Below are 24,147 nucleotides of genomic sequence, written 5' to 3' on the forward strand. Positions count from 1 at the left end.
CCCACGGGGAGACTAAACCATATACTAAAATATTGGTATGTGAACTGCGACTCGTCAAGACAATACTCAGAGGACGTAGAAGTAGAAGTGCCAGGGAACCAAGAAACCACACAAGGTGAGTATCTAGGAGCCCCACAGAGGTCGTGTGCAGTGTGGGCACACAATCGCGTTCTCCATACAAATCAACGTGTAAGTCGCGGTTGCAATTTTGAAGAAAGAGGACCCTTCCCAGTGGACCCTGAAGAAACCCCATGGAAACCCCATGGAAGACAAGAGGTTGGAGAGCCACCCCACATGTGGATTCCTGCACCAGGGAAGCCAGGTGCATAGGTGTGAAATGGCGTCGGAAACCGTCATCAAACTCAATGGGAGACTTCAGAAAGATGCCACTGCTGGAGATGGTGAAAGTGTCCAGTGGAACCCAAAGGTGGATTTAAGATATGAAGAACCTGCCAGCAGAGGGGACAGAGTCTATGCCACTCAGGAGTGACCAGGAGGCATGGTAGACGAATGCCCACCAATGTCGGGTGTTGCAGGAAAGCTGATGGTGACCTTGAAACTGCAGCTGTGTGGGCCAGGCGATGCTGTGGAGGACCAGGAGCCATACACAAGCTGTCCCACATTGGATGTCGAGAGTTGAGGGGTCAGTGTCGGGCAAAAGGACCAACATGTTTTGGCAACTGCAACCAATGAAGAAGTAGAAGAAGGTGCAATGTCAGGGCCAGCAAGGTCCAGGATACTCACCACTAGCAGGGAAGTCAGGGCAGGCCCCGGGCAATCAGGGGAGCCCAAAATAATTCAAATGTGACCCTCAACAGGACCCACATGCCGGAGGCACTGGAGTCACAAGAGGCCCTCGAGCAGCTACCAGAGAAGCAGGCCCATGGTGCAAACAATGCGGTGTGGTCAAAGATTCTGGCCACTGGAGATGCTTGAGGTTTGGACTACTAGAAGCCTGAAGATTTTGATGGAAGGCAGCCAACAAGCCTTCGCAACATGCACAGGGGTTCAGTTCCTAGCTCCGATGAGGGATTCTGGTATCAAACTTGGTGAGAAGACTGGCCAGGCCTCAGGGGATGTGAAGAACCACCACCTGTGTTGCTGAGCCTTTCAGAGTCTGTGGGAATCCAGGATCAGCAGACCGGTCAGCTTAGTTGAGGTGCCTGCAGATGCAGGGAGGTGACTCCTTCACTTCAATGGAGATTCCTTCAGGTGTCTTGGATGCCCACAGGACTTGGGAGGTTTACTGCATGGAGCACAGGCATGGGGGTTGCAGCAGACAAGCAGGGCAAAGAGATCAGGAGCATCAGGAGTCTTCCCGGATGCAACCTTTATGCTCAGAGCGAAGTCCAGAGTGCCCAGATTGTTGAAGTTGAAGTGGTGTCAGAATCGGATCGTGCCCCACAGCGAATCCAGAGACCCACCCTCAGGTAAGCCGATAAGTACCCTAAGAAAAGGGTTGAGATGATTCAAGGGTCCATCCCTAAGGATTGGCTTGACGAGGGTGGATACTCCCCTGTCCTTTGTCCAGTTTCGCAGCAGAGTGGGAGCCAATGGCTCCCTGAACTGATTAGAGTTCGACTATGCATGCAGGGCACCAAATGTGCCCTGCACGCAGACTATGTGGTGCTGGCAAGGACTCCCACCTGACCCCAATACACTAGACCCTGTATGGGAGGTGGTCACACCTCCCTGTGACAGGATATCAATTGTTCTGCCTTCCCCTGCTTGCGCTTGGCTCAGCAGCAGGAGGGCAGAAGTGTGTCTCTGGTCAGCAGAAGCCATGTTGGGCTGTCTGTGTCTAGAAGGCTGGTACCAGGAGCACTGAGGACCTAACAGAGGGCCTTTACAGTGCTTGGAATCATACCTCCCACACCGTTTATGGTGTGGGGGTATGATTCCAACATGTTTGATACCAAACACAATAGGGTTCGTTACAGCCAGTTTTGAGATGGTCATCGCATAATGATGCAGTGCCCCTCTATATGTTATAGGGCTGTCTCACTTAAAACCTGGGAGAATGGACTCTGAAGGCTCTAGGGGTGTCCTGCTGATGCAGGGTCACCCTCATACTTAGAACCAAGCACCCTGCCTTCAGGATTCAAAAGGCCTGCTGTAGGGTTGACATAGGTTTTAAGTGCAGTGACCCTAGATATCGGGACACCTATATCTTTCGTAAGTGGTGCAAGCACCAACTTACACAGGTTGCAATGGCAGGCCTGTGGTGATAGTTTGATGGGTCTCCCATAGGTGGCATAATACATGCTTCAGCCTATGGGGGACCTCTGGGGTGCTTATGCCCTGGGTACCTTAGTACCATGCACTAGGGACTTATATGGGTACCCCAGTATCCAATCTGGGATGTACCTAAGTACTTTCCATAAAAATTTAGGGGCAAAAGTAGATAGACTTGTGTCCTGATTAGCAGGATCCCAGTCAGACTAGTCAGAAACAGCATATCACCATGCAAAAAGTGGGGGTAACCATGAAAGCAGATCCTACTTTCCTACAGTCCCTGTCTTGCTTAGCCTCATTTCTCTGTACAATTGGCTATTTCACTCCAGGCCCTGATCTTCGTAGTCCTTGTCAATCTGGTCCTGATCCTTCTGGTCCTTGTCCTCCTGCTCCTTGCCCTTATGGTTCTGTAATACCTTGTCCTGTCCCACCACAAATCATGCTAGCCTTTCCTAGTTCTGATATTCTTTGACCTCTGCTTCATTCTAGTATTAGAACAGTTTTGCCCTATACTTCATGGTCTGTCCTCATGGTCTATCCCAAAGTGGTCCATTCGCTGCTAGCCCCTTGGTCCTCTTCAATCATCGGATGTCTGTTGTCTAGGCACTCCTGTCTCTGGTCCTTATTTCCATTGGTCTCCTGATACTGGTCCTGTTTGGTCTGTCTACCATTGTCTGCTACTCCTGGCCCTGGGCATTCTCATTCTTCTGGTCCTGGTCAGTTTGCTCAGGTCCTCCAAGCCGTTATGGTCCAGGGCCTTCTGCTCCTTCTACCCTTGATCCTTCTCTTCCTTGGAGCCTTTCTCCAAAGGGTCCAGATCCCCCTGTTCCACATCCTCCTGGCCCTCCTAATCCTTATCACCCTGGTCCTTGTCAGTGCTGTATCTCCTTGTCCTATTCCTCATCATCTATTTGGTCCGAGTCCCCTCTTCCTTCCCCATTTAAAACACTTAACATATTAAAATTCAAAACTACCATTCCCGAGATGCATTGTGCAGGTGTCTAAAATATCAGCGTGGTTGAAGGGGTCACTCATAACATGAGACCAATAAGCATCTATACCCTAGACCACTCTGCTGGCTGAACAGTATGAACATGTGTGGTTATTCAGAGGCAGCAGAGTGCCCTCCTCCTACTTTCACTTCCCCATCCCAAAGAAGCCCCTTTACTATGTCTCACTCAAGTTACCTCTTGCAAATGCCCCAGAATTCTATGCCCCCAAGTACCAATTGCCTTATGTACTTGTCCCTCCTTCTTGGACGTGGATACCACCTGCCTTCTCTGTTTGCTGCTCCTTGTTGATTGCTGCTGTGTTGCTAGGTTTGGAATTCTAAGCACATACAGCCCCACTTAAAAAGAAGCCTATAGCTAGCACAAGGCCTTCCATAAGGATCCCAAAAAGAGCCCAGCACTCAAAAACATAAAAAAACAATGTAATACCCATGAGTCAACAAAATATTTTTTTTGTATCATGTTTAAAAATCATACTCAATGAGAGGTGGCTTGACGCCGTTAGAAGATGGCCGCTCGCTGAGGGAGCTCTGTGGTGGCTCGGTTGGAGTGTCAGCTTTTCCTGCGGACCTCGAGCATGTAACCGCATGCTGATGAACTATTCTGTGATGGGAGCAAGTTGGGTGGCATTTTCAAACCTTTTTCTGCTCCGGTGAGCATTTCTTTCCCGTCCCCTCAGAGGACTCGCGCCCGCCATTCTGTCACTGCATACTGCTCCCTATTGTCATGAGGGGCTAAGGCTGAAATTTCTGAGGAATATCTAAAAAACAAAAGTTGATTTCAAGAGCCAGTAAAGAGTACTATCTATCCTTTTGGGATGCACTGAAAATGAACTATTTTATAAAAGGAGTCTTTTAAACACCCCAGCATGTTTTCAATACACGCAAGGCTGAAATGATTGCAACATGAGATAACATGTCATAACACAGCAACTTCGATAAACTGAGAATCATAGAATTTGTTGTTTGGAGTGTACCAGTTTGCTGAAGACGGCGCTTTTTTACCTCACAAGTTTAATGCCTGGTCATTAGGGAAGCTATGATTTCATGTTGCTCTGTAACACGTAAGAATACAATTCAAAGGATGTCTTTTTGACTTTAAACATGCAATCTACTACTCATTGAAGTCACCATCCTTTTCTTCATAGATGTGGTGTATGATACTTCCATAGCAATTAGTTTTTTGGCTGTTGAGAAAGTCATATTAATTGTATCTCTATAAACTTTTTGTGTTCTTACACGTAAACTATAACTTTACATCATATTTCATAATCTCCTGTTGTGGTATTTTCAATAGCATTACAATCTATACAGAATTTTATGGGGAGAACAAAATCCACCCGTCGCATTGTTAACCCCTTTACCGTTTTCATCTTTGACAGACCACAACCCTTATTCTGTACTTTCAAATATGGAGAACTCTAAAAGTAATATACCTCCATCGGCAACGTGATTGAGTAGCTCACTTTCCACCACTAATTCTACTCCTAAATTGACCACTTCATCTACACTATCTTCTGGTAAAAGATCCCCCTTAACCTATTACATCTCTTCCATCAAATGGTATAGATGTGCTTCTTGAAGAGATTCGAGCTCTTCGACCCTACATGGAAGAAACAAATAAGCTACTTCAAGCCTTAGATGTCAAGTGGTCTACTATGGATAGTAAGGTTATTCAGATTGAGCAGCAAGTGAACTCTGTCCAGGTTGTGGTAAACCAAGTTCCTTCAATGAAATCCGAAATTTCTTTTCTCAAAAAGCAAGTGGAAAATCTTGAAAATCGCAATAGGCATAATAATTTAAGAATATATGGCCTGGCAGAAGGCTTGGAAAACTCAGACCCCATTTCATTCTTTAAATGATTTCTTCCACAAGTTCTTGATATTTCCAACTCTCCTGTCTTGAATATTCAAAAAGCGCATCATTTGAGTCGCACGATAAATTCTACTTTTCAACTTAAAAAAAATCATACTCAATATTCTTGGCAGACAGCCAGCCAAATACTCCTAGACTGCAGCACAACATATCTGTGTGCCAAATCCTAAAGCTTCTGTTTGATTCCTAGATGTCTTATTTGAATATTGATATAACATAAATGTTCTTATTCAAATTTGATTTTACTGTTGTTTTATTTATAACTTAATTAATGCACTTACTTTTTTACAAATTATTGTACACTTATTTATCAACTTACCTTCAAAGCTTCACACACGTTGCACCCCCATTAAAAGATGGACACCACCTTACCATTTGCCTAGCGGTCCCTTTTTTTTCTTTATGACTGTTAGACAGTGAGTCATTAGTCATGTGGCCTGCACAAGTAATGAGTCTACATTTGTGCTCCACTGGGAACCAAACAACTAATTGCAGTGCTTGACTCTCATAGGATAGCATTGCAGAGCAGTCTGATGCCTACTCAAGGGAGGTGGTGTGGGCTAGTAATCACCATTCACCAATACCCAATATTAACACTCAATAAATTATTTTCCAGTCAGTGCTTTTTCTTTTGAAAAAGGAAAAGTACATTTAAGACACACATGACTCAATACCATGCAGCTATTTACAAATATGCACTAGCTGATGGAAGTACTTCTTGATGACATTGCTTAAACATTCTTACCCCTTCCTGCAGAGGAGGGGATCCAATACCACTACTCACATGCCTAAACATTATCTTTTGCCTAAATACCAAGAATTGAACATAACTTGGACTAAGAGCACTTAATCCTGGTATCAAAATGAGTAGCTTTCCACCTCATTATTTCCACAAGCATTTCACCATAGGAATAAAGGCAATAATTACATGTAACCCTGACTGAGGATACTTAATACTGGCAATAAAGCTTGCAAACTTTGATCATGAGTGTCTGTCAGTTTCATGATTGCAATAAAGCATTAGCAAGAGTAAATGTCTAATTATGACTGGAAGTGTGGTGTGCTCATCATAACTGTCAACATGAATAATACAATTTAATAAAATTTATAATTACCATACTGTGCAATTATAATCATTCATCTAGAAGGTGCTTGCAACATACTCTTTGGAAAACTTCTAACATAGAATACTGCATTTTAAACACAGTGCCTAAAGGACATCAATGGTGTAAATACGCACGTGCAGTTACCACTTTTCACCCTAGAGGCTGTTTGGCACTATAAACACTCTTAGTGCACCATGGCCTGCTGCCATAGTCTTCACTCCTATAGGAAGCATCACTACTCGCTGTAAAACAAAAGTTCAAGTTTGGAAAGCACTTGAACACCCTTGAAGGGTTATTATGTTTGAGTCACCCTTAACTTAAGGGTGAGGACTTTTCAATTCTCTTTTGTAGGGGAGTCTGCGCTGCTTATGGAGCTCCCTCTGCACTTTTGAATCTTTTTGGGGCGGCCCCATTCTGCTACGGTCCCCATTAGCAAGGGTAAACAAAAACAAGGAGCCAAGCCTGCGGGGCTTTATGAGGTACTCCTCAAGCTCTGCCATGAATATGAAAGCAGTGGCTCTCCTGCTGCTTTGGGGAAAGTCACGTCCTTTTCTATCTTCAATTTTATTTTTCTTCGGTGGCCTTGCACTGAGGTTTTCTTTTTTTTATAAGGCGAACCCTGACGGTAAACGCACTCAGTCCATTTTACAATGAGTTTATCGGGTCGAGTCACAGGTTATGAGGCTCTCCCCTACTGATTAGATGGGCAGAACCACCTTTTCACACACGTCGCACCCAGCTGATTCTAATAGGGAAGAAGTAGCCACTATGCATGGGTATTCTTTACCTAGCCAGCGATAATAAGTGGTGAGGCGTTCTGACCATACACTCTATTCACCAGTTGCCTGCTACCTCATGCTGGTTGTCGGCCACTAAGACCACCTGCCTCACTCAGCCATGAGACCACCTCTCCCTATTGGGACCCCAAACTGCACTAGAAACTCTCCTGGTTCTAGGTTAGATGCATCTAGGTCATCACTTGTCTACATGGACTGAACAGAACTAGGCCTACCCTTGCCATGGGCCACCACAACTATGCCCACCCCTCCTGTTGACAAGGGTACAGTGCCTCAGCACTGATACCTCCATGCTGGGTAGGTCTAGAACCTATCTCCTGGTTTCCAAGGTGATCTCCCTTCTGGGAATCATTCCCCATTGTACCTTCTTTCCTCTGGGTCCCCCACATCCTAAAGAGGCAGACTCTTTTGACCCTCACCCACAGCCTGCCACTGGGGTCTTTAGCTGCCACCACCCTGTTGTGACGACTGTCTTCCCTAAAGAGAATACAACCCACTCAGAACTCTTGGTATCTCTCCCATGTGGAGACACACCCTTGGCCTGGCCTCCTTGTATCACCTCAGACCAGCCTCACACCACACTGGTAGTGTTGGGGAAGTGGCACTCATGGTGCCTCGTCAGAACACAGCAGCTCCCTCCCACCTTAGGAGCTCCCACGGGAACCACCCCAGGAACCTAAACCCTATCCTTCTTCTCCGCTGAGAGAACAGGGCCTATGCACCCTTCTACCCGAGAGATATGCTCCCCTACTGGAGTACTTTTGGAGATCCTGTGAGCCCTGAGTCAGCTTTACCCAGGCTGACCTCTAAGAGCCCTCCTCAGACTCCCTGCAGAGCTTCAGGAGGCCGTCCAGGGACCCCAAATATCCCTGGCTGGCCTGAACTACCCCAGTCTGAAGCACAGGGTCCCTTCACTTAAGATGGGCCCCACCTAGTCTCCGGATGTTACTACCTTCAGAAGTCTGCAGCCTGCCTAACCGCCAGCTCAGAGTGACAGCCTGGGACAGAGGTGGCTACCCCAACTCCGCCAGATGCACAGGATCCCTTCACTTAAGATAGGCCCCACCTGGCTCAGGGTGACAGCTAGCTGTACCACTGCAGGCAGACCTGCCTTCTGCACCTTGATGGGAGGACACCCACCCAACTTCCACCTTAAGGGGCTCACAGGACACAACCCAGAGCTGGTACACCTACAGTGTCCCAGGCAGGGGTCTGCTAAGCAAAAGCCTCTGCATCTGTCATTCATCAACTGCGCAGAGCACCCACATGCAGACATGGCTTCCTGCCCCCCTCCTTGTCATGGGATCTGCCCCCACAGGACCAACCTAAGTGGTCACTAGGCCAGGCATTGCCCCAGCCACCACCTCATGTTAAAAAAAAAACTTGCTTTAGAATGCCATCCTTTTGCTTCCTTTGGTAACCACCTACCCTGCCCTGACACATCAGGGTACACCAATAACTCTCTCAGGTCTCCTCAGGGTCAGTCATTTAGCCCACCTAGGGAACCTATGAGCTACCACTACGCCTTCTATCTCGGGAACCACCCTCCTTTGGGGCCACCCACCACCATGGGACACCCCTGGGTTGGTCACCCTCCCCACAAGATTACCTGTGGAGACCCCGGGAACCAAAACATTCTTTGTCCCTCCCTCCACCGTAAGAAAATTTTTTAGGGGGCCCCTACCACTGGAACTCCTGGGGGTGTCACTACCAGTTGTAAAAAAAAACTCCCACCCAACCCTTCCAGTGGTTTTGGCCTGCGCCAATGGTGGTAAAAGTTTTGTGGGGGGCATAACTAGCTTGGGCCCCCCTCTGTGGAATCCCACCCTTCCCTTGACAAGTGCAAGAACTTACCAGGGCCCCCTATTCACCTCTCAGCCCCATGAAGTCAGGTCTACCCCTACACCACAATCAGTGGTGTGGTTATCGGTTGCTGTCCCTAAACCTTTAGAGAAGAAACCCTCCTCATACAGGCCTAGTGTGTGTAGTTTTAGGGCTCAAAGGGTAAACAACGGCCTGGAACAACTTTAAGTAAACATTTCTTTGAAAGCCCTTCCCTGGCATCCCACCCTTTGTGAAAGCAAACCACTCATAACAACACAATTTAAACATTGACCCTACATGTCTTCACATGACATACGTGTACCTGGGGGCTTTCCTTTTCCATACCTTTAGTTCACATGACTGAACCTTTAAACCCTTCTCCGATCCTTCAACTCTAGTACTTGCTCATTAATACATAGGTAATATGTGGCAAAACTGGACTTATCAAATGTTATCAATGCGTACCAGAATGGGATACTATGCTTCCCAACGCTGAACCCCAATATTAGATGAGTCATTAGTTGTGTGGCCTGTACACATAATGGGTCTAAATTTTCCTCCACTGGGAACCAAACACCTCCTTTGAGTTGGCCTTGGACTGCTCTGCAATGCTACCCTATGAGAGTCAAGCTCTACAATGGGGTGTTTGGTTCCCAGTGGAGTACAAAGGCAGACCCATTACTTGTGTAATGACTCATTGTCTAACAATAACCACCAAAAGAAAGACCTCCTTCACACTATAGATCCGGCGCCAGTCAAATTGTACATCATCTCTACTATTTAGCCAATGACTGGCTAAACAGCACAGATGATGTATTGTTTTGCAGGCTGCTGGGTAAATAGCAGAGATTATGTGCTACTTGGCCGGTGACCGGGTAAATAGCCACTTACTTTCCTAACAATTCGTAATGAAGCAAAATGTGAACATTGAGAATCTCAAAGTGCATTACAACTTTTTGGCACAGTCTGTAATTTTGCGATTTGCAGGCTTTGCGACTGAAAACACCGTAGTGCCTTGGCCACTCAGGTCTTAATGTGGTGTGTATTAATTGAGATGTTATTTATGAGAGGTTATTTATGTTCAATATTTTTTTTAAGGTCTGTATTTTGCAAGGTATTTCCAATTTGCTCCAATTCTTTGGGAATTGATATGGGTTTTATCTAAAGATACATATTTGACTTGATTTGATTTGATTAATCTAATAGGGCAGGGTACTTTGCTATTTTTCATCACAACAAATTCATGAGATATTGAATATGAGCAAAGGTGAGTGATAACTTAAGCATGATTCTGAGTCACAGATTGCGCTGCGCCATTTCTAGGGCCTTACACACAGAAAAACAAATAGGAGGAGACCGTATAAAATCTGTACTACTGCCTATACCGAATGCGATAATTCTATGTAAATATTTTTTAACTCGCAATGATACATCTTGGTCTACCAAAACACACGTAGACAGCTAGAGCACACCTGTTTCTTATCAGCTACTGATTTAAGTGCATGTATAACTGTGCTCACGGGCAGTTATCACACATGGGGAAATGTCAAAGGTAAAAATAGACAGGAATCTTGTGACTCATAGTAGTGCATATCTAGCTCTCCACTTCTCCTGATGCATGGAGCTTTAGTGGAATTAAAGAACTACTTTAAAAAACAAGCACTGGCAAATCCCAAACGTCTGCAGTTGGCCACCAGCCTTTTGGCTTTGTCAATACTTGTTTCTGTTGTGTCACGGTTTTTGCAAAACGTTATTATTGGAGAAGCTGCTGTGCCCATATCAATTAAACAAAACATTGGATAAAAGCAAAGATTTGTATGAGTTTAAAAAAGCGCACTTTGCCACAGTAGTCCTAGCAACAAAGGATGTACTCCTTGAAAGAGCAGAATGCTGTCACTCACAGTGAAGTTAGCCAATGACTGACGTGGGCTGAACCACTGCCTCAAGCTGTATGCTGTGGTGGGTGGAGAAAATTTGAGTAACACAATAGCTTGACAATGAATAAATAGGGTGGGCTAAGAACTTCTATAAGTATAATACACATATAATCTTTGTAAAATGAAAAGGTCTTGGCTAATGCCAGACCGAAACATAAAAGTAAATATAACTGACAGAAGACTTTCTCTGGCGTAGGCGACATTATGCCCTTTATAATACTATTGTCATTACAGAAATGATACGTTCAGTACAGTGTCATGCGTATAATAGTACTGTACATATTTTTTTTAAAGTCTTGGTGTAGTGTAGGGTGCCATATATAACTGATAGTGTCATAAATACAGCACAATATTTTATGTTTAGAAGCCTAACCAAAAGTTCCTGTTTTCACTTCCCCATTTTTCTATATATCTTTCTTTCACCAGATCATAGCGTAGTAATACCAGATCCCCACACAGATCAATGACCAGAAATATTGCCGTAAACACTGCCGGGGTGGGTAGACTCTTTTTCACCATAAATGAGTACTGGTACTTGGGGGCATACTGAACAAGCATTGAAAAAGCAAACAGATCCTGTTTGGAATGAAGAAAAAAACATTCTGGGGTGGACAGCGATGTGTGCATGACCATATGTTGTGACACACCCGGTAGTCATTGTGGCATTTTTTATTTACCGTTTCAATATGACAAAAGGCAATTTTAGAATGCTAAATCAAAGACATTAAACTGAAAGAATAAAAAGAAGTAGCAAGCACTTTGCAGCTTTAGAAAAGTAAAAAAATATATAAAAATTGGGAAGCAAGATACCAAGGTCGAGCAGTATAGGGAAGTCAAGAAAGCTAAATAAATAAACAAATGTAAAAATATGTGAAGTGGAGCAGCGGACCAACATGAGGGTGAACAAGCAGATGGGAGATAGCGCAAGGAAGTATTGCAGATTTTTTTAAAAAAAAGAACACCAAAAGTCAGAAGTGGAAGGATACATGTCACTCAGTCAGAGGTAATGTAAAGCAACAATGCTCGAGGGACCAGACAAAAATAACAATAGAGAGGAAATTCAATGGCTAGTCAGTCAACAGAGTATTGAGATATACACGAAAGCCATCCAATCATGAGCAAAGGTTTGAGCCAAAGCCCAGATTTTTTAGTGCATTGCACACAATAGGTCTTTCACAAAAGACAGCTAAATCTGTCTGTAGGTGAGGTCTTAAAAAACAGCTACAGAAAAACAGACCCGAAGAGCAAACTCTGAGGGTGGGGCACTTAGGCATTGCCCGCTGTGCTATGTAAACTGTTGCCTACAACAAAAAGCCTTATCGGTGTGGGCAGGCAGCATCTGCAAAATTGCACAGCAACAATGCGTTTGGAAACATCGCTTTCCAGATTGGACGTGAGGAATGAATGCTAAGAAGAAAGGTTTAATACAGTGAGAACATATTGTTAACTCACTCATTCATACCGACATACAGTGACAGTGTGCATTGGTTGGTCATGTGGGTTTTGTGTAATTGAGGATACCCAGGTGTGATGCATGTTTGATGTTTTGTGGTTTCTTTTGTATGCAAAGGTAAGCATGTGTGTTACATTGGTGTGTGGTTTATTGAGTGTTCATTGTGTACAATGTATTTTGTATGTGAGGTGTTCTGTGTTAATGTATGGTTTTTGGGAGATATTGAGTTATGTGTGTGCCATTGATGTTATACTGTTTTGTGTGTTTCTGGGTTTAGTTGTATGTGTGAAGTAAGTTTTCTGTGTGGTGATGCATACATTCTTTGGATGTATGTGTCCCCAGACATGAAGGATATTTGCTGAACACCATGTGTCATTTTGTGAGATAATCTTTGTTTCCTCATGTGCATGTGTATGTGTGTGCTGTGAGTGCATTGCCATATGTATTAATGTGGACTATGATATATGTGCTAGTATATGGTGTGCATCTACTTACGTAATGTATATGCATAAATGTGGTTTGTGCGTGCTGTTCTGTACCTGCTTTTTGTGGAAACTGTATGCTGTATGTGTTGGTGATCTGTGTTTTATTTGTGATGTGATTGGAAGTGGATGTGTGTGTTTATACATAGATGATGTAATTGTGTGTGCCTGGCTGTCATGTGTATTTTTGATTGATATGATTTATGGATTGTGTGGGTGATGGGTATACAATACTGGAATGTTGAGCATTTATCTGTGTGAGTATTTATCAGTGTGCACTGGTGCGATGGTTGTGTGATTTTACGTGTTGGGATGAAACAGAGAAATGGAGTCTGAGGATGTGGACGATAGAGGGTGGGACAAGAGGATGCACAGGATCATGATGACAATTTCCAGCAAAATAGTTTTTTTCCTTCAGCCAGTTAATTCAGTAGGAGTGTTCTAAATGGTCACAGGAAGGAGTTCTGGGAAACTTAGCAGGTACCAGACACTAAACTGCTGGATTTCCTGTACCACAGGATGGGACTGTGACTCTGTCAAAGAATGGATTATTACTTGGGGAGGATGTGATTCCTTCCCAAATAACACGTCCAAAATCTTGTGGGATCCAACACACAAGGTCAGTAAATACACCTGGGCTCAACCCTGGTAGCTATGGCATAAAGGATACATGCGTAACTTAAGGAAAAGTGTACAAATTATTTGGCAGTAACAGAACAGTTAAAAAGTCAAAGTACAAAACAATAAAATCATCCAACCAATTTCTAAAGATAGAGAATATTTATCTAATCAGAAAAATTATTCAAATCCAATAGGGGAACAGGAGATATACATTTACAAAATGTAAGGGCAAAAAGCATTAGGAAAAATTAAAAGATCAATCAGAAGTCACTCGTTGCACTTGACCAGGACCTAGGCATGGGGTCAGACTCACAAGATTGAAGGCTGTATCTAGAGAAGTCCTCTTGAGGTCGGATAGCAGTTTAATAAAGTTTTACGGAAGTCGTTGGGTTTAGTGGGAAAAGCCCCCATCGGGAAAATTGAAATTTTATGGCTGCCAAAGTCTCTAATTGGTCAGATACTTTTCATGCCTTCACCCAGGCAATATTTCTATGTTCGGCCTTTTGTTTTGGCTCAAAATCCTTCAGTAGGGCAAAACTGAAGCACTTATCCAACAAAGGGGGTGATTATAATGGTGGGGGCATCACCACTGCCGGGCCGGCGGTGGGGATCCGCCCGCCATCCCAACTTGATTTACCCCCGCCATATTATTATGATGGCGGGGGTATCACGGTAGACGGAAAGTCCTTCCTCCACTTTTCCGCCGGTTGCCAATTGTTACGATTGCCGGCTGGGCGGAGCTGGGGCATAATATGGTGCCTGGTTGAAAAGACCTTTCCATGGCGGCAATGCTGCCATGGAAAGGCGGCGGGGATGTCCTTTGAGGGCCTGTTGCGGGCCCCAGAGAGTGGGGTGGCGGTGCACTTGGGGGTACCCATGGTACCACCCTGCATCCCCATGCACAAGGTGGCAGGCACCGCGCGCTGCCTGCCACGTTGTGCATGGGAATGCACAACATGTCAATTTGGCATTGCGGCGGGTGCTGCTGTAAGCAGCACCCGCCGCAATGTCAAATATACGAATATGCAAATATGCGAACTGCGACTGCCAGGGTGGCGGTCGCATCCTAATCAGCACTGTGGGACCGCCGCATGTATGTCGGGCGGTCCCAGCACCGCGAGTCTGCACGCCATCCTAATGGGCCCCAAAGTGCTCTTGAAAAAATATACTTTTGCACAAGATCCAGCTGTATCTCTGAAAGTCTTCGAAGTGCAAATAGTTTCTAAGTTCTAACTTTATAGACTTTCTGGAGTAGGCTCCTCTTAGTCAATTCTAAGGCTTCCAGGACCTCATGAACAGCACTTGAGGGCCAAGACTCACTCCATCGGAGGCCACCAGCAGGGTCTAATCCAGCTCTAGTAGCAACTGGTCATCTGGACACTGTAGGAAAATTACTCTTGCAGCTTGTCCCTATAGCCACACGGGAAGTTTGCCGACTGACCCTTGGAATCCACTTTTCAGTCCTGGTTACAAGTAGGAGCAGGTCATACCCTTCAGGTCTCCTCTCCACAGGTCACAGACAGCAGGTCCAGTCCTCGTCTGTTCCTCCCGGATCCAAATGTGTCACATTTGGCACTAGCCAGAGGGTGGGGGTGGCTCTTGGATACTCCCTAGCCAGTAGGCACAAAGTTCCCAGGGGCTGCGTGTTAGAACTGTCAGCCTCAAAGTGGTCCTCCCCCAAAAAAATTACCTTCTCCCCTCCAATTTTTGATGATCTTGTTTTTGCTGGACTTAGGACACCGCCACTTTACCACTGCTAACCAGTGCTAAAGTGCTAGTGCTCTCTCGTTTAAACATGGCAAAATTGGCTTACATCTGATTGGTATATTTAATTTACCTGGAAGTCCCTAGTAGAGTAGTACCACATGTATCAAGGGCCTGTAATTTAAATGCTGCTAGTGGGCCACAACACTGATTGTGCTATACACTTAAGTATCCCTTCTAAACATGTCATAGGATTGCCACTGCAGTCTGTGTGTGCTGGTTTGTACTGCCATTTCGGCCTGGCAAGATAAATCCCTTGCCAGGCTTAAACCTTCCTCTTTAATACATATAAGTAATCCCTAATGCAGGCCCTACACAGCCTAGAGAGCATGTGCAGTTAATTGAAAAATCTGGACACGTACTTTTAAGTTTTACATGTTCTGCTAGTGAAAAAATCGAAATTTCATTTTTCACTACTGAAAGTTACCTCTCCCATAGGATAACTTTGGGGTTACATCCTTAGATTTAATAATAGCTGAAAACGTTCATGTTTGGTGTCTTTTGAATTGTAATGAAAAATCTTCTTTTATGGTGAAGTCGGATATTCTATCATAATTTTGAAAATGCCACTTTTGGAAAATTGACATTTTCCTGCCTTAGACATTTACTGACTGCAGCCTATCTCTGGGTCACATGACTGAGTCTAGTTGGCTGTTGGGCTTTGTGCATTCCTCCTAGACAGCCTAATGCAATAGATAGTTTAGGTGTACCTGGAAGGGCCATCACTGGCAGGATGGGTGGGTGGAGCTGGGCACAGTCCTACTCACTCCTGAATCAGTTGTGCCCTACTTTCACGCAAAACAATTCATACCCCCTGTAGTTAGTCTTATTCCTAGGCAGGGTAGGCAGGAAACCTGTGCACTTCAGAAAGAAACGTCTAGAAGCATCCCTCACTTAAAAGGAGGCACCAGGTATAAATATTGGACCTCAGACACCAAGTCTTCAGTACGCCTCTAGACCTGTGGACTCAGAAAGAGAGAAGGATTGCTGTGGTGCTGAAAGGACTGCCACCCTGCTGGACTGCTGCTCTGATGGACTGTTGCCCTGCTGTGCTGATATGCAGCCCTCTTGCCTAGGTGAGAAGGACTAGTCCTGCATCTCTAAATCCAGGACCCCGGAGAGTGACTCCAAGGGCTAGTTGGCTGGCCTACTGATCAGAAGTCTCAGGTACACAACAGGTGAAGGGGCCGGGCCCATAAGTTCTAGATCTGTTCTAGAGTCACAATCCAAAAGTTTCCACAATGTCGACGGTGAGCTTCTCTTGTTACAATATGTCCTTGGTTCCCAGGCCTCTCCTATGTGAAGCACAACGACCGTCCTTTATCAACTCAAGGCCTGCCATTGTAACTTCTTCTCTCCTGGCGTGGCTAGCAAAACAAAGACATTATTCTATCTAATGAGAGCGCTTCTTTCACTTGCACCATAAAACGTGAGAAAGAACAACTTCTAAAGCACACATGAAATTCAAACTGTTAATTCCAAGCGAGAATTTTCAGAGGCTTTCATTTCAGGCCTTCAAAATTCAGCCAACATAAGAAAGCATCGTATAAGCTTTTACAAATTCACATAACATTGAAGCAATTTCAACTAATGCATTTACCTACATATGGAATGACATAATTAATAAGCACATCTAGTACATGTATATTTGTCAGTTGCACAACACGAGTTCTTCATGTTAATGTTTTCTACTGGTTACATTAATTTTCTATGTTGATTCTCCATGTCACTTTCCAATGGGCTAAAATACATCACGTTTTCATGTTAATACGTTTCGCAATTCTATTTCACGTTAATGCAAAAACTGATTATTTGTGTGTGTACCCTCTACGTGTGATTATGATGCACCCCTACCACTGAAATGAAATTCCCACTTCATCATTGGCCTCCCACAACCTTGAACCCAGCAACTGGACTCTGCCATCTGTGAGACCTACCCTGCCAAGTGGTTACCTCATGTCATTCTGCCAGCCCATTTATGGATCCAGCAGAACCGACGTATCTCCTATTCTGTGTGGCACAACCCCCAGCGAAACAGATGCATTACCTCTGCTGCATGGACTTTTCTGATGCAAGAACTTTGCATCGCAGCCCGCAGCCCCATTAGAACTGTTGCTGTGCAATGTAACCCCGACACAGGCCCTCATCTCGCAAGCCTCTCATCAACAGGGTACTCAACAATGACACAGGACCTCAGATTGCAGCCTCACAGCTCCTTGAAATCGACACATCGCCTCGGCTGGGTGACACATCCTCGACACTGGACTTCGCATCGTAAGCCCTAATTGACGGGAACCTCAACAATGGCACAAGATCTCACACTGCAGCCTTGTAGCACCTCGACTGAGCAATACATCTTTAACGCAGTACTCCGCAATTCTTCGCAACTAGGATTTAAGGTACTCTTGTTCAGGAGGCCTAACTGGGTTCCTGTAGCCAGCCTGCGCTCCATCGTGGTTGGCCTAAACTTGTGACTTTGCCCCAGTCTAGTCTAAAATTGCATATCTCCAGTTCTACTGATTAGATTCTTGTGTTTTGGTCTTGTTTTATTGGTTGACTCTATTTTTCTAAATTGGTTTGGGAATTTTCTTGTGTTGTGTTTCATTGTATTACTGTTGGAAGTGCTGCATAAATACTTTATACATTGCCTCTAAGCCTGAGTGTTCTGTGTCAAGCTACCAGAGGGTTGAGCCCAAGTTTATCTAGGGGTTGATTGTGACTTCAACCTGACAAGGATTGTGATTATTGCTTGAGTTTGGGTTTTACATCCTTAAACCAGTAACCCAAATTCCTACCCTGTTCCCCACTTTTTTATAACATACCCCATCTGTCTTAATGCAAACTACTAGTTAAGTTGGGGGGGGTGGGGATGTTAACCCTTTTCAAGCAACAACCACAATCCTTGTCAAGGTAAGCCATAAAAGTCACTAAATTAACCTGTGCTTAACCCCCTGGTTGCTTGGTGCAAAAGCAGTTCGGCTTAACTTGGAGGCAAAGTGTAAAGAATTTATGCAGCACTCAAATTGTAATAGAGTAAAAACACAACACAAGAAAAATCCCACATCAATTTAGAAAAAGTGAGTAAAATTGTATAAATTATTTGACACCAAAATGACAAAAATCCAATCATTAGAACCAAAGATATGCATTTTCAAAGATTGAAGGCAAATCTAGCACATCAAAGCACAAAGCGTCACACATGTTTATCTGGCAGTGCAAGACCGGTTAGAGTAACAAGTTCAGCCTGTCTTCAACAGAGTGCGGGCTGGATACAGGGACCTGGTTAGTCCCCCTGAAAGGGTTAACTTCTTAATGTCTGGTATGCAGAGTCTAGTTTGCAGTGGAGGAGGCCGTAAGGAGCAGGAAGAGTATGGTGGATGGTTGTCGCTGTAGCGCAAAGAGCAGCCCTGGTGTTGCGGAAGATTGTCACTGTAGCACAAAGATCCTGTTGAGTGTAGTGTGTTGCCGTTGCTGGAGCTTCACACTGGCGGTTACCGTGGGCTGTCGAGTCTGTAGAGCGAAGAGCAGATCTAGCATTGCCGGTGGTCACTGGTGGTCACTGTAGGCAGGTTCACCGGAGCTTCATATTGGCAGTCAATGCAGCAGGCAAGATATTGGCAAGAACGGGCCAGTTCATGGTTGCGTAAAGCCCAACACGTCAAGATTTCTCTTTTGTGTTTAGGGGGCTGCACTCTGATGCCAACCAAGGGCCCAGGACCTGTGGAGGCGCCTCTTGGGAATCAGGGACTAATTCCTGCTGAAAACCAGCAGGTCTCAGGCAGGCTCAGTTGCAGATCCAGGTACATCTAGTTGCAGCAGGTCAGCTGGAGAGTTGCAGGGAGGCCTCTAGAGCTTGCTACGTCCTTGCAGCTCTAAACAGAAGGCCTGTCAGCTGACCCCTGGAGTCACTTAAGGTAGCCTGGGATCAAGGGAGAAGGTCCAGTCGTCCTTCTCAGACAGCAGGGCAGGCCTCAGGCAGCAGGGCAGTTCTTCTGTAGTATCCACAGGTCTAGCAGTGTACAGAAGAGCTGGTCTGAGAGTCTAGTACCTATACCCAGTGCCAGCTTTGAAGTGGAAGAAACCTCTAGATTTCTCCCCACATCTGGTTCTGGAATATCCTTCCTTCTCCATCCCTTGCTTCGAGGGGTCTGGGGTGAAAATAGACTAGAGGGAAGTCCTTTATAAGTGTGCTGAGGCAGGACCTTTGAAGTGCAAGTGTAATAGGGGACAGCTCTGCCCATCCCATACTGACAAGATGGTCGATCCTAACTGTTAGACCTGGCATCCTTGGTGTGGTTTCCCCAGTCTTTTTACCTCTACCTCCTGTGTTTTTTATGTTGTGCTGGACATTTTTTTATTTCTGGTTTATGTACTCTGGGCACTTTACCCTTTCTGAGAAGTGTTAAAGTTCAAGTGCTCCCTGTGTAAATTGTAATTCTGATTGGTTCTCCATGATTGGCATATTTGATTTACTGGTAAGTCCCTAGTAAAGTGCATTATTTGTGACCAGGGCCTGTAAATCAGATACTACTAGTGGGCCCTGCATCACTGGTTGTGCCACCCACATGAGTAGGACTGTAAAAAGGCGGTGCTGTGTCAGATAAACAGCCACTGGAAGGGTGAAATGTTTATTTTCAAGGCTTTTGTAGCCTTTTGGCAGCAGGAACCTTCTCCAAGGGCCCAGAACTGGAAGTGACACCACTTAGCAGGTCAGAACTCCCAGCAGTGGAGTTCAAGGATGCTGCAGGTGATGTCCTTGATGGCCCTGAGACTTCTTAACAGGAGGCAAGCACACACAAGCCATTGGATAAACTTCACAAGCAGGATACACTGCAAAGTCTAGTCCTTTTCCTCTCTAAAGCAGAAGGGGCAACTTTAGGCCAACCCAGCAAACCAACAGACAGCAAACGGGCAGGACTCCTCCTTACCGCTCTGAAACTCTTCTCCGTTATGTACAAATACTTTAAACATTGCCTCTGAGATAGGCCTGACTGCTCGTGCCAAGCTGCCAAGAGGGAGCAGGGTTTCTTTTGGGTGTGTAACTTCCTTTCCTGACTAGAAGGAAGGGTCCCTACTTAGACAGGGTGAATACCACTGCCAACTAGAGACCCCCATTTCTAACACTGACAACATCTAGTACCCCTTTGTATCACTGTCTGCGAGGAATACACAAAGACTAACTGCTAACTACACATAGTCATTAGACCCCAGGTAGAGGTTGAAGGAACCAAATGGTCAGGACATGAAAATGCTATATTTCTAAAAGTGGCATTTTCAGATTTGTGACTTAAAGTTTGACTTTTTCCTTTAAAGGGGATTTTAAATTGCAATTCTCCATAGTTGCCGACTTTGGAACTGGGCAACCTCATTTGAGTCTTGACTGTCAGCTCAACATCCCATGATTCTAGGCAAATCACTTAATCTCCCATGCCTTCAAAAAAATTAATGTGAACTTGTGTAATGTAGCTGGTGCCCATGTATATTCGATTGTGCGCTATGTGAAAATGCCAATAAAAAAGAAGAACTAGTACCTCAATCACAGTGCAAGCAGTGGACAGACCCAAAATAAAATACATCAATTTGTACTTGATCCATGTTCCACTCAAAAAAAGGAAGTGACGCAGGAAGTGACTACTTGCATGTCCTGCCAAATTAGAAGAGTGCAAAAAAGAGTGATAATGATGCCAACAAATGGTAAGTAGTGTGCAGGCTAAAAGTCTCTTTTTAGAGGGATTTTAGATACACAATAGATCGTTGTGAAGTGACAGCGCATGCTCGCTGTGTGCAGGTGAGCTCGACAAACGGAGCGTTCTGTGCAAGACTGAGATGCCAGAGTGATAAAAATGTAAAGGTTTGTTTAAAGTCTGTGGGGTTTATAATGAGTATAGAGTTTCACACTTTCAGAATATAGGAGAGGATAAACATGACAATGCTATGATGTGACCCAGAGGCACTATATTCCTCTTTGCTGTGCTGGGGCTGTTTCAATGAACTTATTTTACATTTCTCACCAGTAAATGCTTCACATAAAGCAGGATGCTATCCTAGAATATAAGCTGCATCCTTGCTCACATTAACATGTGGCAGCGGACTGAGGCACAAAAGCGCATAGATGAAGATCATCATGGAGAATGTCAGGCATTCTCTTCTAAATTCCCTATAGCTGTGCTTTGCTTGCAGCTCCACTCTTTCTGCTTTCAATGGACAAGCATAAGGGGATTGGGGGAAGCGCATAGAGGGTGGGGGGATGGCATGGCTCTAGGGGTAAAAATGTAATTTACAAAATAAATAAATAAGCAGGGAGCAGTAGAAGAGAAGCATGCCACTATCTAGTGGGTGAGGGCAGTATCAAAAGCCCTTAGGGCTGGGGAGCGTGCGTGGCCGCTGAACAAGCTGGCTGTCTAGCTCAGGAGCTCCTCATGTCAAAGGACTAACGAAGAATGGAGCCAATTATTTCATCATTTAACCGTGTAGGCAGTTATTATGAGCGTCAGAAAGCAGGGTGAGACATTTTTTATGCTGAACTGGCCTTTTGATGCTTTTTTGCGACCTGTATTAGGTCCTTCACTATTTTCTTCATTGAGGCGGTCATTTTAGATGCATTTGGCTTCCTTCTGAAGAGATTATTTTTTTCTGCAGTTTTTTCTGCTATATTTATCAAGGAGGCTCATTGACCTGCTATGCTATATTCATGGATTTCTTCTGATGCCGTGCACGCCTTTGGCTTTCCTGTTGTACTCTGCATTGCTTATTTGAGGTTCATCACACAGAGGTAATCTTTCCCTCTTAACTCTTCTGCGACTCTCTATTTTTCTGGCATTAGAAGCAGGGGGTCTGTTGTTTCCGACCAGTTCTCCTCTCTACTCTTTGGGAACGCTCCCTTGCACGCTTTATGGGCAGATTGAAGAAACTCAAGGCATCTCCTCTTCACGCAGCCTCCTCTTCACAGAAACTGTCATCATTTTTAAAGTCTACCTGTTGTCCATTGAGGTGCATTTCATCTATAACCAGCATGTCATCCTCATCCTCTCCGTCTGTTAAAAGTGGTCCGGTTGCGTTCTCGTCTACTCACAAGAGAGTTAAACAGGACCCTCCCTCTCCTGAGAAATCCTCTTCTCCTATATCTCTTGACCTGGTACTTGAGGAAATTCATGTGCTCCGTCCTTTTGTGGAGGAAACCAATATGCGCATTCAGAACTTGGATGACAAATGGTCTCAAATGGAAACCAGAGTCACAGTTCTTGAACAAGGTGTCAGAGATGTGCATGATGAGTCTTTGAAGATTGCAGTTTTTGAGAAGAAGGTGGCGGTATTGAAGGCTCATTCTGAAGATTTAGAAAATAGGAATAGAAGGAATGACCTGTGCCTCTATGGTCTTCTGGGAGGATTGAAGGGAATTGACCCTATTTCCTTTTTTACTTCTTTTCTACCTCAGCTTGTGGACTTACCTTCCTCCACACGCTTGATTATTCAAGGAGCTCATTGCCTAGGTCCTCGCCCTCTTTCATCCTCCTCGTCATCAAAGCCCAGCGGTGTCATCATCTTTTTTCTGCAATTTACTGATTTACTGATTTACTGAAATGCAACTGTTATCGCAGAGGTGTACAATTTTTATTTCACAGGATGTCTCAAGAGCTACAGCAGCTAGGCGGAAGGAATTCCTGGATCTTTGTGCTCAACTACGCTCTTTGGATTCCAGCTTTGGTTTGTTTTACCATTGTCTCTTCAAAGTGACAGTTCAAAATAAAACTTCCTCCTTCAGTACTCCTGCAGACTTGCAAGAATTTCTTCATCTAATTCTTCCAGATCCATGGAGACTTCTGCTTCTTCGTCAAGATGAATGCTCTTTGTGTTGGAGGGCCCCCTTCCTGCATAATATCCTCGTTTTTGGCGTTATTTTCCTTATGCAGTCTTATGCTCACTATTTTATACTTCTTTTATGACTATCGTGCTCTTTGCGGTTTCTGACTAACCTTCTTTTTCTTTTCAGGTTCCTTGATATTTTTATCCAGTCATTTACCTTGTCATGTTCCGTTTGTCTGTCGACACATCTCCTTTGCTGTGCCATCTTCACCAGTGCTTTTGTCGACTCTCCCCCGTATTCATCCTCATCAAGTATGTTTTTGCAGTCTTCATTGTTTGACATCTACTTTCTCTTTTTTTATCTTCTCTTCTCTTTCCTTCCCTTTTCTTCCCTCTGATTTCCCTTTTCTTTCTTTTCTTTCTGTTATCTTTTTTGAGGATTTCCTGTTTGATGTATTTTTTGTCTTAAATGAACGACTTTGTGTATATATTTACATTTGTTACCTCATTCAGAGATATTTATTGGAACGTTAAAGGAGTAATTAACCCTATAAAGAGGCAGAGGATTTGTCTCATTTGGCTAAATATTCTCCTGACCTTATTCTTCTCCAAGAAACTCACCTTTCTGAGCTTAAAGCTTTGAAATTTAAATGAGGGTGGGTGGGTTCTATTTTTGTTTCTCCTTCCTTAAACAAGAACATGGTGTTATTGTTCTTTGCCATAAGAGTTTAAAATTTGTAACTTTCTCAAGACTTTGATTCTGAAGACAGTTAGCTTTTTGTTGAGTTGATTGTTAATGATATCCCCTTAACTATTTGTAATATTTATAGTCCTACCCAAGTTGATAATTCCTTTCGGCCTAACATTTCCCAAAAATGTCTGCAATATGCTGATGACTTTTCTATTTTGGCCGGTAATTGTAATCCCAGGGACCACTGCCTGCTCTTAAAAAATGAAACAAAAACGTTTCATTTTATTATTTTTTTTAAATGCATCCCGTTTTCCTTTTAGGAAAACAGGCTGCATTTTTTTTTTTAAAACTGCTTTACTTAAAAGAAGTCCCAGACATGGTGGTCTGCTGAGCCCAGCAAGCCACCATCCCTGGGAGGGCCTGTCATTCCCAACGGGCTCGCAATTTGCAACGCCATTGGGAATCGCAAACAGTGTTAAACACACGGTTCTACATTTGATTTTGCGCCTCGCAATTTATGACTCGCGATTAGTCGCAAATTGCGGGCCGC

The sequence above is a fragment of the Triturus cristatus genome, chromosome 11 (assembly GCF_964204655.1).
Source record: "Triturus cristatus chromosome 11, aTriCri1.1, whole genome shotgun sequence".
NCBI classification, from domain to species: domain Eukaryota; kingdom Metazoa; phylum Chordata; class Amphibia; order Caudata; family Salamandridae; genus Triturus; species Triturus cristatus.